This window comes from Tachysurus vachellii, chromosome 15, assembly GCF_030014155.1.
Source record: "Tachysurus vachellii isolate PV-2020 chromosome 15, HZAU_Pvac_v1, whole genome shotgun sequence".
NCBI classification, from domain to species: Eukaryota; Metazoa; Chordata; class Actinopteri; order Siluriformes; family Bagridae; genus Tachysurus; species Tachysurus vachellii.
This window is the reverse complement of record NC_083474.1, coordinates 23,145,048-23,154,575: the sequence shown is the minus strand read 5'-3', so window position 1 is coordinate 23,154,575 and position 9,528 is coordinate 23,145,048.

Below are 9,528 nucleotides of genomic sequence, written 5' to 3'. Positions count from 1 at the left end.
ACGAAGGATCACATGCAGCTGCATGAGATAATAACAGAAGACAGGACTATACACAAAACATACAGTACGAGAGATAGGACTCTACATACTGTAGTACACGATACATACACCACATTTCAGAAAAATTAAGGACTCCTAATACATATCCATTTATTGATAGTGAAGGTTGAAAAGGTGGGTCTTAAGCCTTGATTTAAATTCAGACAGACTGGTGATGGTTCTGAGTGCAATGGGTAGGGAGTTCCATAGTGTTGGAGCAGTGACAGAAAAGGATCTGCCACCTGCAGAGGATAAACGGTATCTAGGAATACAAAGAAGTTCAGAATTTGAAGACCGGAGTGATCGTGAAGGTACATAGGATGAGAGAAGATCGGAAAGAAGGGGGGGGGGGTGTCATTTAGTGCCTTATAAGTGAGCAGCAGTGTTGTATAAAGTACTAGAAAACAATACTTGAGTAAAAGTACAAGTATCGTACTATAAAAAGACTTTGGTAGAAGTGAAAGTTACCTTTTAGAATATTACTCAAGTAAAAGTCTTAAAGTATCTGATATTTACTGTACTTAAGTATCAAAAGTCATTTTCTGATATTTAATGTACTTAAGTATTTGAAGTAAAAGTAAAAAGTAGAATTTCAGTGATTTTCAGTAGACATAAGATCAGGGGCGGTTCTAGGGTCTCATCTTTAGGGGGTTTTAGCCCTCAGTGAGAATTTAAAAGTTTTATATTATATATTATATGACTACATAGTAAGCCAAACGTTATGGTATTATTTAATGGTAATGATGCCAGTCTTGACTCAGATCAGTTCATGTGTGTGTGCATTCTCTACAGTGTGTCCAATGAATGCAGTCATTAATAAACAAATATTCACAAGACAAAGACCAAATCAATAAATGTTATTTTTATTTAGTATTGAATGGATTGTTTGCATTAATATTTTGTTTGTGCTACAACTCGTAATAAGAATAGTGACATTTCACTACTTTTGGTTGCCTCTTTGCGACTTTCCGCCGATTAACGTTATAGATAAACGCCTCCAGCTCTGACTGCGCGTGCACGCTGCGCCTCCAGCTCTGACTGCGCGTGCACGCTGCGCCTCCAGCTCTGACTGCGCGTGCACGCTGCGCCTCCAGCTCTGACTGCGCGTGCACGCTGCGCCTCCAGCTCTGACTGCGCGTGCACGCTGCGCCTCCAGCTCTGACTGCGCGTGCACGCTGCGCGTCCCTGTGCTTCTCCGTACAGCGTGTGGAGCGTAATGTAATCTAGGAGCAGTGATTCACCAAACCTCCATTATTACAGTCACACACATTTCTTCTGATTTTATTTTGTAGTAACGAGTAACGAAGATGTTTAGTGGAAATATAACGGAGTAAAAGTATACATTTTATCTCGGAAATGTAGTGAAGTAAAAGTGAAAGTTGACATAAATTTAAATAGTGAAGTAAAGTACAGATACGTGACATTTCTACTTAAGTACAGTAACGAAGTATTTGTACTCCGTTACATTACAACACTGGTGAGCAGTATGATTTTATATTTTATGCGTGATGAGACTGGCAGCCAGTGAAGATCACATAATATAGGAGTGATGTGGGCAGATTTTTTATTGGAGGTTAACATTCTGGCAGCCGAGTTTTGTATGTACTGTAAACGTGAGATACAGTGAGCTGATAGACCAGAGAAGAGTGAATTGCAGTAATCGAGACGGGACGTAATCAGAGCATGTACTAATGTTTCAGCATCATTTCTGCAGTTAAAAGGTCGCAGTTTGACAATGCGTTGTAAATGAAAAAAAGACGTTTTAGAGAGGCTGCGAATATGGGCATCAAAGGATAGTGAGGGGTCAAATATGATACCTAAATTTCTAACAGTAACTGAGGGGAAAATCGTAGTAACATCCAGATCAAGACTAAAGTCCACAGAGTTGTTTTTTATTAGAGATGGAGGACCAGTTATCAGAATGTCGGTTTTACCCAGATTCAGGCTAAGAAAATTTGAGTGTAGCCATAGTTTTAACTCGCTAACACAAGAGGAAAGTGAGGATTTTACATTAACAGAATCTGGTTGACAGGCCAGTATATAACTGAATATCATCAGCATAACAATGATAACTAAAACCATGTTGACGAATGATGTTGCCAGGCGGCTGAATGTACAGAATGAATAGTAGTGGGCCAAGAACAGAGCCCTGTGGGACACCCTGTTTAAGTAAGACAGTAGGAGATTTGGAATTGTGTATGGTGATATTGCCTGCCCGTGAGATAAGAAGAAAACCAGGATAGTGCAGAGCCTGATATGCCAAATTCCGCTAAGCGGGAAAGTAATATCTTATGACAGACAGTATCAAAGGCAGAGCTGAGGTCTAATAACAGAAGTATAGAGAGACTACCTGAGTCTCCAGTGAGTAAAAGATCATTAACTACCTTTACTAGCGCGGTCTCCGTGCTATGCTGTTGGCGGAAGCCAGATTGAAAAATATCGAAGAGGTTGTTACCAGCTAGGAATGACTGCAGCTGAGAGGCCACAGCCTTTTCCATAATCTTTGATACAAATGGAAGGTTGGAAATAGAGCGGTAGTTGGGTAAGTCTGCCGGGTCCAGATTAGTCTTTTTAAGTATGGGAGTAACAGCAGCAGTCTTAAGTGACACAGGTACAGTAGAGGAGATAAATGACATATTAATAAGGTGGGAGATGGGGCAGAAATCGCTGATGTACAGTCTTTTAGCAGGAAAGTAGGTGCAGGATCAAGAGTACATGATGAGGAGTTAGATTTTTGTGATTAATGAGGAATTGGTTAAGGCTAGGGTTGTCATAGAATTATTAGATTGAGATTTCATATGCTCATCGGTTGTTGGTTCCTCACCAAATGTTGCATACAGAGTATCCAGCTTACCCTGGAAATGGTTCAGGAAAGAGCAGCACATAACCATGGATTCTGAGTCACTAAGGCTGTGCTTTGGTGCTTGAGTCAGTTTATTGATTGTGTTAAATAACATTTTGGGCCTATTGCTTGCTTTGTTATTGATGCTGGAGATATGGGAAGAGCAGGCTGTATTTAACAGAGGTGGGAGTAAGTCACACATGTGCAAGTCACAAGTAAGTCTCAAGTCTTAACCTTCAAGTCTCAAGCAAGTCCGAGTCATTTTTTGGGAGAGTCAAGTCAAGTCAAGTCAAGTCAAGTCAAGTCAAGTCACTGCTTTATGTCAAGCAAGTCAAGTCAAGTCGTAGCTTGAGTCAAGCAAGTCACTGGCAAGTCATACAGATGTTTGATGATTTAACTAAATGTATATATTAAACAAAGTTAAATCTACAGTATTTATGGACTATGAGAGTTTTATTTGCAACAAAAATGATTATATGCATTTATTTTTAAAAGGTGTCCACATACAGGTGAGTTGTAAATACAATAAAAATCTAAACTACAAAGAATAAGATGTAAATGTAACTGAAATAAGGCCAACATAAAAGCATGAAAAGTTTCAATATGCCTCAAACATGGCAGAAGACCATGGAAAAGTATATATACAAAAATACAATGGTTTCTTTGCAACCAAATGGCATTTTTTGAACAGACATTCCCTTTTAATGGGACATGAACACATCCTTACATTAGATCCTTCCTTTTTAACAACAGAATAACAACAACAATCAATCACGTAAATCAAAAAACGTAAATTATTGAATCCCAAAAACCTTGAAGAGAGAGAGCGAGAGAGATTATTGGAGTGAGTGTAATTTATTAATTAAAGAGACAGTTCACCTAAAAATGAAAATTCTGTTATCTTTTTCTCGCCCTCGTGATGTTACAAACCTGTATAAATTTCTTTGTTTTGATGAACACACATGTAGATATTTTGAGGAATGTTTGTAACCAAACCATTTATGAGCCCCATTCACTTCTATAGTGGGAAAAAAGAATACTATAGAAGTGAATGGGGCTCATGAATGGTTTGAATAAAATTATTATTTTTTTTTTGGTGAACTGTCCCTTTAAATTGAATGTGTGTGTGTGTGTGTGTGTGTGTGTGTGTGTGTGTGTGTGTGTGTGTGTGTGTGTGTGTGTGCATCCCCATAAATGATCCATACGCTTTTCACTCAAAGCCTAACACTGAAGACCAATTATAAGCGCTATTGCAAAAAAGCTGACATTTCCACATAAACAGTGACCAACCATTTACACTACATTGCGCTTGCAAAAAAATAAAAAAAATTGGTGTAAAGAGACATTTTTGTCCATGTATAGTAGCCTAAAAGATTCAGGATGAAGATATAAACATATATGAAACATACGGAGAAAGTCTCATGGCCCTGGAAAGACTATTCAAATACTATTCAAACATTCCACTCTCACTTAACAAAATGATGAAGATGATGGTGATGATGATGAAGATTTCAACACTGGACTACTGCAGCTCTCGCTATCAGGTCTGCATATGAACACAATTCATCCTCTGTAAATGATCCATAATGCAGCTGTGTGACTTGTCTTCAACCTGCCTAAGTTCTCACACCACCACACTGCTGTGTTCACTTGCACACACACACACACCCTCGTGCACACACTCACACACATTCACACACACACACACACACTCACACACACACACACACACACTCACACACACACACTCACGCACACACACACTCACACACACACACTCGTGCACTCACACACACACACGCACACTCACACACACTGCTGTGTTCCTCCACTGGCTCCTGTAGCTGAACACATCAGATATAAACACTGACGCTTGTCTACAAAACCAGAGCAGCTCCCTCTTACCTCAAAGCCCTCATCACAAATCACACTGCACCTCACACACTCAGATCTACAGCACTGCACCACCGGCACCGATCTCTCAGGGTAAGAGGGAGGAACACGTCAAGTCTCTTTTCTGCACAGAGGTGGTCCAACATGGAGGTGTATTTACAGTGATAAATTTCTAAACATTTGTGCAAACTTTATCTTGGACTTTAACCATTTTTTTTGATATTCCTCCTAAAATTATGCCCACACCAACTTTAAGTTTCTCAAACAATTTTGAATCCTCCAAATGGTTTAGCTGTAATAAATCCATGAATCTCAGCAATGACTTTTCACACTGACACAGAACTTAAAAAGAAATCTTGTCAGCAAAACACTTACTGGTCAAAAGGTTAACAATGGTTACACCTAACTGCTGTTATTACTCAGCCTCCACTAAATTTAGTCTCTCATCATATTCACACTTGTCTACATATCAGAGGCATCAGACAGCACTGCAGATCACAGCTGCAGCAGAAACACCACCCTGATGCCCAGATGATCAGCGAGATCTTTCCTCCTACAATCAGAGATTTCCAACACTGTCTGTGATCAAAACACACACATCATGAGTGAAATTACAAATCACAAAGTTCTGCTTTACTGGGACTGCTGAGGTATCTCGTGTAGAGGTTCTGGTCCCAGATATATTACTGTGTGTGTGTTTGTGTGTGTGTGTGTGTGTGTGTGAGAGAGAGAGAGCGATACAGTAAATCCTATCAAATCAAATCAGTGTACTTTGTTCTCAGACACACACACACTCTGTATGTCAGCACCTGTCGGTGTTCAGGTGATAATGTCACAAGTAAATCACAGCTCAGCAGATGACTGTCATGTGATGTGTGTGTGTGTGGGTGTGTGTGTGACTGCATAGACGGTTGTGAAATATTCATACAGAGTCACTACTGTGTCCTGTTACTGAGTGTAATAATCTGTGTAATCTGTAGCTCCGCCCCAATCTGTGATGTAAAAGACTTTTAGAGAGAATTTCCATGTCATTAATGTAAAGTGTTTTTGTGGGTTTGTGGATAGTTCTCAGCTTCCTAATGTGGTTCTACCTGGAACACAGTTAGACTCTTTTAAAGGAAGTGTAAAGGTTTCACTAGAAATAAACAGACACAAAACACAGGATCTTTTTGGAGGATGAACACACACACACACATACACTTGACTGGTTAATAAATCAGACTTGTGGGTTAATGGGTTTATTATTAATGGAGGTTTAATAGAGGTTTAATCTGTATATAAAATGTCACAGCGTACAGCAGGTTTATGTCTGTAGCACATTTCACATGCAGAGACAGTTCAGCATGAGGCTGGAGAAATGTTTCAGGACTTCATTAAATTCTCAGAAGTCTCATGGTGCTTTGCTCACAGAATACAGCTGATTCATAACCTTGCACAACACCATGTAATTCCCCTTTTAAAAATATTAATAGTAAGACTTCGAGCGAAAAAAAAGTGTTTACGGCTCGTTCGTATTTTTCTGCTCTGTGAATTAGTTAGAAATTGACTATTAAAATATTTCAGTCTTTTTGTCATTTTGGCTGTAAATCATTTTCTACATCAGATTCCGACTTAATGCTCGAAAACTCTGTGTGAATAAAGAGGATTTTCTCATTAGACATTTTTTATTAAAAACAAATATATTATTATTTCCAGAACGCCTTGGGCGCCAGGGGGGGGGGGGGGGGGGGGGTTAGCATGTGATAAAACCGAAGCCTTGTCTGGATTTCCCCTAAAAACTCCCTGAGTGAATAAAATGCCCTGCATGTGGGCGCTGGCGTTCAGGTAAAGGAGAAATGAAAACAGTGGCTAGAAACTGGTGCAAATTTTTAGTGCCATGATTCTCTTAACTTGTTAATAACATATAAATACAAGATGATTTGTTTGATCAGTGTGGAAAAGTGGGCGGGACTAAAACTAAAAGACCAGAGAGCTGCTGAGTCCTGCGTTCTGATTGGTTGTCAGGTGTTGATTAATTCTCATTAACAGTAGCAGAATAAAGAATTATTAATTGTTTATCTCCAAAGTTGGGATATGTGAAGAAACTAATTTCACTGTAATGTAATGTAGATGTGACAAAATAAAGGCTTCTTCTGATGATGATCATGAGTGAACCACTGTTTATAGCTGTAATGTAAAGGAGAACCAGGAACTCAGTCTACATCACTGAATGTAACTATACATAAATACATACATGTTTATTGTGTACTATTGTACTAGATGATGACTGACTCCATCACTCAGTGCTTTACACTAGATGATGACTGACTCCATCACTCAGTGCTTTACACTAGATGATGACTGACTCCATCACTCAGTGCTTTACACTAGATGATGACTGACTCCATCACTCAGTGCTTTACAGTAGATGATGACTGACTCCATCACTCGGTGCTTTACACTAGATGATGACTGACTCCATCACTCGGTGCTTTACACTAGATGATGACTGACTCCATCACTCAGTGCTTTACAGTAGATGATGACTGACTCCATCACTCAGTGCTTTACAGTAGATGATGACTGACTCCATCACTCAGTGCTTTACACTAGATGATGACTGACTCCATCACTCGGTGCTTTACACTAGATGATGACTGACTCCATCACTCAGTGCTTTACACTAGATGATGACTGACTCCATCACTCGGTGCTTTACACTAGATGATGACTGACTCCATCACTCAGTGCTTTACAGTAGATGATGACTGACTCCATCACTCAGTGCTTTACAGTAGATGATGACTGACTCCATCACTCAGTGCTTTACACTAGATGATGACTGACTCCATCACTCAGTGCTTTACACTAGATGATGACTGACTCCATCACTCGGTGCTTTACACTAGATGATGACTGACTCCATCACCCAGTGCTTTACACTAGATGATGACTGACTCCATCACTCAGTGCTTTACAGTAGATGATGACTGACTCCATCACTCGGTGCTTTACAGTAGATGATGACTGACTCCATCACTCAGTGCTTTACACTAGATGATGACTGACTCCATCACTCAGTGCTTTACACTAGATGATGACTGACTCCATCACTCGGTGCTTTACACTAGATGATGACTGACTCCATCACTCAGTGCTTTACAGTAGATGATGACTGACTCCATCACTCGGTGCTTTACAGTAGATGATGACTGACTCCATCACTCAGTGCTTTACACTAGATGATGACTGACTCCATCACTCAGTGCTTTACACTAGATGATGACTGACTCCATCACTCGGTGCTTTACACTAGATGATGACTGACTCCATCACTCGGTGCTTTACACTAGATGATGACTGACTCCATCACTCAGTGCTTTACAGTAGATGATGACTGACTCCATCACTCAGTGCTTTACACTAGATGATGACTGACTCCATCACTCAGTGCTTTACACTAGATGATGACTGACTCCATCACTCAGTGCTTTACACTAGATGATGACTGACTCCATCACTCGGTGCTTTACACTAGATGATGACTGACTCCATCACTCAGTGCTTTACAGTAGATGATGACTGACTCCATCACTCAGTGCTTTACACTAGATGATGACTGACTCCATCACTCAGTGCTTTACAGTAGATGATGACTGACTCCATCACTCAGTGCTTTACACTAGATGATGACTGACTCCATCACTCAGTGCTTTACACTAGATGATGACTGACTCCATCACTCAGTGCTTTACAGTAGATGATGACTGACTCCATCACTCAGTGCTTTACAGTAGATGATGACTGACTCCATCACTCAGTGCTTTACAGTAGATGATGACTGACTCCATCACTCAGTGCTTTACAGTAGATGATGACTGACTCCATCACTCAGTGCTTTACAGTAGATGATGACTGACTCCATCACTCAGTGCTTTACACTAGATGATGACTGACTCCATCACTCAGTGCTTTACACTAGATGATGACTGACTCCATCACTCAGTGCTTTACAGTAGATGATGACTGACTCCATCACTCAGTGCTTTACAGTAGATGATGACTGACTCCATCACTCAGTGCTTTACAGTAGATGATGACTGACTCCATCACTCAGTGCTTTACAGTAGATGATGACTGACTCCATCACTCAGTGCTTTACAGTAGATGATGACTGACTCCATCACTCAGTGCTTTACAGTAGATGATGACTGACTCCATCACTCAGTGCTTTACAGTAGATGATGACTGACTCCATCACTCGGTGCTTTACAGTAGATGATGACTGACTCCATCACTCAGTGCTTTACACTAGATGATGACTGACTCCATCACTCAGTGCTTTACACTAGATGATGACTGACTCCATCACTCAGTGCTTTACACTAGATGATGACTGACTCCATCACTCACTGCTTTACAGTAGATGATGACTGACTCCATCACTCAGTGCTTTACAGTAGATGATGACTGACTCCATCACTCAGTGCTTTACAGTAGATGATGACTGACTCCATCACTCGGTGCTTTACAGTAGATGATGACTGACTCCATCACTCAGTGCTTTACACTAGATGATGACTGACTCCATCACTCAGTGCTTTACACTAGATGATGACTGACTCCATCACTCAGTGCTTTACACTAGATGATGACTGACTCCATCACTCAGTGCTTTACAGTAGATGATGACTGACTCCATCACTCAGTGCTTTACATTTATCTATCCCTATTATTTACACTAATCCACTGTACAACATGATACCAATGCACCA